We start from the raw sequence: 7500 nt of genomic DNA, 5'->3' as shown, positions 1-7500 counted from the left end.
TTCAAAAATTGTTGGAATTGCTTGTTTGAGCTGTGGGATGAATAAGGCAGAACATTTGATGAGGCCCTCCTGTGGGGAGGGGTCCTTGTTCCCATTAAATATTTGCTTGTGTTTCCAGGTTGTTCCCCAAATTACTTTCAAACTTGTTCCCAGCTTTTCGATCCCTAAAATTTAAATTGGTTTTCTTCCCTTCCCTAAAATATTTTGATATTGTTACTCTGTTCCCCAGTTCAAATTAGCCATGTTCTCTTCTTCCCCAAAACCCCTGGGTGTGCCTCTTTTATGTTGATTCTCTTATTGGCCTCATAGTAGTTCACTGTAGAATTGCAAGACAGAGCAAGTTCTTATTTGGGAGTGAGGGAAAAGTTTTGAATGAATTTTCGCACAATACAAGAAACACAATTTTGACTGTCCCTTCTAGTCTATTCTAGATCTTGCTCTTTTCGGACATGAATCAGCTTGTTTGCACCTTTCTGGCGACCTGCGGGAGGGCAAGCTCTAGAAGCTCTTCCTTAGTGAGACTTTCCAAGTCTGGCTTTCCCGTGTTAGGGGCCGAGGTTTTTGTGCAAAATTCATCAGCGACTTCCTTGCAGCTTATAAACGGTGTTCCCTCGAGCAATGGTCAATAAAAGTTTTGTAGTGCTTATACAAATTTTCGCTACTTAAAAACGTGTATTTACACGAAACAAATATCAACTTGGCAATTTTTCTTTCCCGATACTCCATTTAAAATTCACGTGAGCGCTATTAATAAAGGGCCAGAAAACCATTTAATGGCAATTTTTTTGTCAACAAACATGAGTTGTCCGCGAGCAGAATTCGAACGTAAGCTGTTGCTGTTGTAACTATTCTAAGACGAATTCAGGCTGATACTTTCAAATCAAGTGTAAGAAGACGGCAAAACCGTATTGATAATGTATTTATTTGTGTTAACCTCGCGAATAAAGACTTTGGTCGCATTCTTTCCACGGGGTAGATCGACAGCAAAGCCATTTACGCACAACCGAAATGCACTGTTACCGGTGAAAGGGCAAATGATTGACAGGATAGTACGGTTTTGACTACCGCGCACACTGCGGGCGCGGGTTCCGTATGCAATGTGAGGCTGTCAAGTGCCCACAATGGAGTCACTTGCCTCGAACATGATCTAGCAGAAGCTAAAAGCAGGCTACTGAAGGTTCTGCTAACGTAGATGCAGTGTTGAAAGCATCATTCAGATGATAAATGGCAACTTAACCTTGAACTGTTTGATAGGCTTTGCCAGACATTTTCTCATTAAGCACTGATTTGGATACCACAGATCTCACTGCTCAGCTACCAAGGTTTGCCTCAAGGCAACCAGATCCCAGGTCTGCTGTTAGGGATGCCTTAGGATGTCACAGGCAAATGAATGTTATTACTCACTCCCTCCTACTGAGGATTGCAGACCGTTCTATGGCTGGCCTTTAGGCTGTAAAGTGCCTCGACTAGATGACACCATGAATGGCGAACGCCTTAACAACGTTATTCTAGGTGAACATGCGATGAATGTAACTATAAAATAGATTACCTCTCCTTTGAAATGTACCGTATAACGGAATTGGTTCGGTTCAAGCTGACGAACAGGCGCCACATGGTACTAATGCGAATGCCTACACGAGGTCATACTAGGTGAATTTTCGATAAATGTGACTATTACATAGTTCACTTCACCTTTGAAATTTATCGTAAAACGGAACTCGTACGGTTAAAGCTGGCTAACAGACGCCGCTTGGTACTAACGCGAATGCCCATACGAGCACATTCTAGGTGAATTTTCCATAAACATGACTATTACATAGTCCACTTCACCTTTCATGCGTATTTTACAAACTCAAATAAGAGAATTTCTGCCCAACGACAAAATGGCAATGACAGAGGAGGCCTCAAAAGCGAAAATACGACAACTGGAGGCGAAGAGTTTCCAACATGGCGGACACACGTGTTCACCAATTCGGTATCAAAGAACGCCATAACAAGGTCAATCTACACTATTTAAAAACAAGGAACTCGTACAAAACTCAATTCACCTCCAGCAAAGAAAACTAAAGGGAAAAAGTCTCTTACCTGAGACAGCGGAAAAAAAGCAAACTTTTTGACAGAACACAATTCGATTAAAGACACGTCAACTCTCTTCAAGCAGTTACGGTTCAATGATTGTGACGTCACTCCCGCAGACTAGGTTCGTTCTTCATGTCAGTACCGGAGGTTACGGTTTATGAGATAGAATAACACTACACGATGCTATACAATATGGCGGATCTCACTCTTAGAAACCAATAACTCCGCGCGTTACATAGTCCCTCATAGCATACTTGTAAGACACTACAGGTTGTTTCAGGGTAGAACTGGGAAAGCAGAAAACTACCACATCGCCACCAATCATCAGTGGTTGATGGAAGCCCCGGTGCTTCTCTCGGATGAATCATACATACATACATACATACATACATACATACATACATACATAGGTAAAGTCTCCGCTTACGAGCCAGAAGGCTCATCAGGCCGGCGCTTATCTCCGGTTTCTGTAGCATGAAGCGACTAGGAGTATTTGTACTCCCCCCTGGATGGGATGCTAGTCCATCGCAGGGTTACCCCCAGCATTACGCCGGTACCCATTTATACACCTGGGTGGAGAGAGGCACCGTGAGAGTAAAGTGTCTTGCCCAAGAACACAACACAATGTCCCCTGCCAGGCCCCGAACCCGGACCACTCGATCCGGAGTCGAGCGCACTAACCATGAGGCCACCGTGCCTCCCATACATACATACATACATACATACATACATACATACAAACATACATACACACATACATACATACATACATACATACATACATACATACATACACACTAATTGACCGCTCCCCACAGGGACTTTTCAGGGCCAATGAAACACAGGGAAACGGACTGACAACAACAGAAGTGAGGATTCCCAACTGGCCGGAAGCAAACCAGTTGGCTATTTACCAGTGCAGCTGGGAAGTTGAACCAGGGACTACAAATTCCACGAGTGGTCAGAGCGGGGCCCCGGATCTCAAGGCAAGCGCCCTGACCACTGGGCCACACTGCCTCAATGATCTGAACTAAATGGTGAGTTGAAGCCTTCACTTTAGATTTAGACTTTGAGAACAATGTATATCGGGTATTTAGAGGGATATGTTCTGGACACTTTTTCTAATCTTTTCAGTTCATCTGGTTCAGAAAATAAGCAATTGGTTGGACTGCAAAATAATGATTGTACCAAATCCATCAACGTCATCAAGTGACTCAGGTCCATCGAGTAATTCAACAACTGAAACAAAAAAAATGTAAGCATTTAGTAAAAAACGAAAGTGTGAAACTGAAGCTGGTTAAAGAAAAAAAGGCAACAGACTGAAGAGGACAAAGAACATTAACTTCACGACTACTTATCTCTTGAACTAACAGTCAAGCGAAATGAAAGACAGGAGAGTGAGTTTAAATGTCTTCAAGAAGGTAACTCTTTACAAATGCATTCTTGGATCGTAGCCAGGATTTTTCAAAGAAGGAGAGGAGGAGGGGGGGGGGGGGGGGAGGTTGGGGGTCACATTGTGTCAAACAGAGGGTACTCACCAGATTGTGGCGTTTTCGCCACCTGAATATTGTAGGTTGTTTCCCCTAGTTACGCCCTTGCATAGTTACTTACTACTTAAAGTCATGTCAGGTGTAAGGTAGACAATTTTGAAAAATGCTGAAAGGTAGATGATGCAGAATCCACATTCCATCTACTGGCAAACATAATGTCAAAGCAGTTGTGCTAGAGCATTTTAGACATCTCAATCCACCATTGAGGGTCACCACTACAAAATTTAATTTTCTATAATTTTATAAAGATAAAATCGTGCTGCACCATACTGGATTAGATTTCGTTCCATGACTAACATCTTGCTGATAAGCTGATAATTTGATTCTGGCTTCAGAACTGAAAGTACTTGACAACTCTAGGGCAACACATGATTTTATGAGTACAAGTTTGTATGTGGCATAAGAAATAAAGATCACATAATTTCTGGAACAAGGACTTTCTCAGGCAAAGTCAGATTCTTCAGAAAAGGTATGTCATAAATGTTTTTATGTTAAATATAACTTAAATTAGTAGACATGCGCAGAAATGTCAAATTCTTTATAGAGGTCAAAATCGTGAAATTCTAATAATTGACTGCATATACCATAAAAGAAACTCGTTTGTTTTGAAGTTCCTGATAGAGGGAGACCTATTACAGGATTCCTGTGGAAGTACCCTCAGTCTTTCACTGTACTATAGTCTTCAAAAACTGATTTGTGGAAGAGCCTCTATTCTTAAAACAAAAGCAGAGCTGTTACAGAACTCATATATTGATATGAGTTCTGACACTAGTAATATGAGCACATCATTAGTTACAGAACTCATATTTTTGTATGAGTGTCTATCCCGATCAATAAATTGGAGTGAGTTGTCTGCATGATCAATTTGGAATAAATTGTATGTTCTGCATTGGGTTATAACGCACCATCCACACACTTACTGGTAAGTGCCTTTTCGTTGGCTTACATTATGTCCTATATTTCATATTTTTAAATTTTTTCAGTTCATTTTGACAAGTGCAAAATGATAGGGAAAAGGTGGAGGAGGGTGGAAAGAAAATACACAAGCTTGACTCTCTGTGGGAAAAGGCTGGATCTCAAGTTTGTCAATCTGACAAATCTACAAATACTGTAAAGGCCAGCTTTGAGGAAACTTAGGCTGATGATGTGATTGAAATTGAAACTGAAGACTTTACTGGTGCAGATGTTCAACTAAGCTCTGACAAGTAAATATAAACTGATCAAACGGATATTTTTATCCAGCAAGAAAGGAGCTTTTTGTGTAAACGTCTGGTGACTAAGTCATAAAAAAATAACAGCCGCAGTGCTTATTTGTTGAGTTAATTGTTGAGTTAATACAGCAATCATTTGGCGCAGCAGTTTACAATTATAATGTTACACGTTTAAAGAATGTTAAAGCTATAGCTAAGCTATATTTTCCATTATGGTATATTTTTGCATAAATCCCTATAATTTATACGCTAATTAATTTCTGTTGTGGCTATTCCAAATCTTATTAAAAATATTGATTATACCATGAATTATTTTATCATATAAATAAATCATATAATATAGAAATATTGTACACACCCTCCAGCCAAGAAACGTAACAGTCTCCTAGAACAAGGGAAGATACCTGAGGACTGAATTTATTGCAAATTTTTAGACAATACAACAGCGTTTACGTCGGCCAATCCTCGTTCCACGTCACAGTTTAAATGGGATGATAACTTATGCAATTTTAAGATACCATTAAATTCCTTGGAGGACAACTTCATCCGAGGACTTAGTTTCCTAGGGACAGGAAAAGGGGGTATAAAGACCTTTGACACTTTTGCCAACTTCAACTTAGGAGGACCATCTACCAATGCTTCTAAACGTTAACAACCAGGGTACACTACGAAAAGTGGTATCATAAAGCCACACTTGCAGTCGTTTTTGTCCATCTCCAGAGATCCTCTTGCAAATGTGGTACACATAATAGACTGGGAAGTAGTCAAAGTCATTCCAATAAGCATTGCATGCGATGGACGGGACAGCCCTAAAGTCAGGTCTTGAATTTGATGGAAGGCGGAAGTGCATCGTAGGGCTTGTAGATAATAAATCACTTAGTTTTGTCCAGGAAAATCCAGTGACGAAAGTGAGTAAAATAAAGGAAAACCTTGTGACAAGTGCCAATGTCTTGTATGTGACAGCAATGGACAACGGGGCATCGTATCTATGCCAGTAGGCGTGGACTACCTTCTAAAAGGTGTATCAGAAGAGAAGGTATTTGACCTATTCGAGAATGCTGTCAAAACTATCCAGATCTGCAAGAGATCTCTGGCACACCTACAGTCTGTGCAGCACATAATAGACTCTTGAGTGTTGTAGCACTTGTCAAAAGTGCTTGCAATTGAAGGCAGTCTGCCCTGCATGTGCTCAACAAGGACAAGTAAGTTACATTCCCTCACTTAGGGCATGTTCTAGGTGTTGTCAAGACGGCGTCCAGTGTTACCGTACCGTTCTTTTTGTTGTCGCATCCGATTGTGAATGGTGTAATAAGAAGGCATTGGTGCAAATTAAGGAGATGAGGAAAGAAGGCATTATTCCCATTGACATGTTGTTACTTGTTGCATTGCCAAATGTCGTCCATCTAGGCAAAAGCCTTAAAATTGGTTCATTCTGCTACAAGGTGAGCGGAGCAACTTAGTCTTGATTCGTACCCTGCGTGATTGTCACAAGCCCGAACTTTGGAAAAAGCTAAGGAAACTTTTGACTCTGGATTCGGTGCGAAATAAGGATAGAATGGATTACAATAGTGTGGTATTGCTGACACGTTCAGAAGTTTTCAAAATAGTCAAGGCTGTTCCACCGGTGGTTCATACGCTTATGCCTGAAAAGTATCGCTAATGGAAAAGCAATATGCGGGACCTATATCCTCATCCACTTGCTTTTACAACCGGACCCATGGGTAGGCTGCTTGTGATAGACCACGATCCACAGAAGAAGTTGTCTAAGCTTTTGCTGCTGCGCCTCCATAACCCTGTTGATGTTGAATTCCTAGTTGTATGCTTCTCGGACGGAGTCGCTTAAATAGCGGAAAGAGGAGCTCAAGGAGTGAGATACGTCAATATAGAGGGATCAGTGAAACTGGATGTGAAAAGTCTACTCTCTAAGGCTGCACTAGTGGAGGAACTTCGAACCCGACGACTTCCTGAGAATGGAACAGTTGCACAACTCAAAACGCGACTTGCAAATCATTTGAAGAGGATTTTGGACAACTTAAAGCGAAAAGACTTTTTAACTTAGATCCCAACTCTCCCAAGTAGGAGAAGCCATCAGCACTTTGTTTTGTAACTCCAGGTATTCTTATCTGTCTTATCTGTGCTCATTCCGTGTCGCTTGTCTGAATTTTAAATGATCTCCCGTGTCGGGCTTTAATCAATACTCGCGTCCCTGTCGTTGTCGGAATTTCAGTAACATACAGGGCAAGTGTGTTTTATTTGGTGTGATCACGTCACTTTAGAAAAGTCGTATAACGGCGCGTGATGTGGAAATGCCTGCAGCTCGAAACTTGATGGGCGTTCCACAGTTAACCGATTTCGCGTATCGAGCATGTAACAGGCAAATAGCCATCGCATGGCGTGCAATTTGAGACAAAAAATTGATTTATTCGTCCTTGCTATGACTGCTATGTCATGTGCAACAATAAAATTGTTCCACTCATCCGCAAATTTAAAATGAAGACCATGCTAACTTAACAAAACATGGATAACGATGGAAGTCCTGTACAAAAGTGAAAGTGTCAGTAGCACAATGTTCAGTTGGAACGTGCGGCGATAAAGGATTACAAAGATATTTAGCCAAGTTATAATTGTATGTTCCAATAGAAGACACGATGGGGCGAAAT

At 41.1% G+C, this 7500-nt stretch overlaps 1 long non-coding RNA gene across 1 annotated transcript in view; it reads left to right on the top strand.

The window, feature by feature from the left end:
- The window catches only part of LOC138007332 (uncharacterized), a 9127-nt gene extending 3477 nt beyond the window's left edge, over positions 1-5650 (top strand). Inside the window, exons 2-4 of the long non-coding RNA XR_011124028.1 lie at positions 2898-3116; positions 3965-4098; positions 4613-5650. This is a non-coding gene — a long non-coding RNA (uncharacterized lncRNA). The remainder of the gene's footprint in view (positions 1-2897; positions 3117-3964; positions 4099-4612) is intronic.
- The last annotated feature ends 1850 nt before the right edge of the window (positions 5651-7500 follow it).

Source organism: Montipora foliosa, chromosome 6 (genome assembly GCF_036669935.1).
Source record: "Montipora foliosa isolate CH-2021 chromosome 6, ASM3666993v2, whole genome shotgun sequence".
In the NCBI taxonomy this organism is placed as follows: domain Eukaryota; kingdom Metazoa; phylum Cnidaria; class Anthozoa; order Scleractinia; family Acroporidae; genus Montipora; species Montipora foliosa.
Note: the sequence above shows the minus strand (reverse complement) of the source record. Positions and strands in the feature narration are given on the sequence as shown.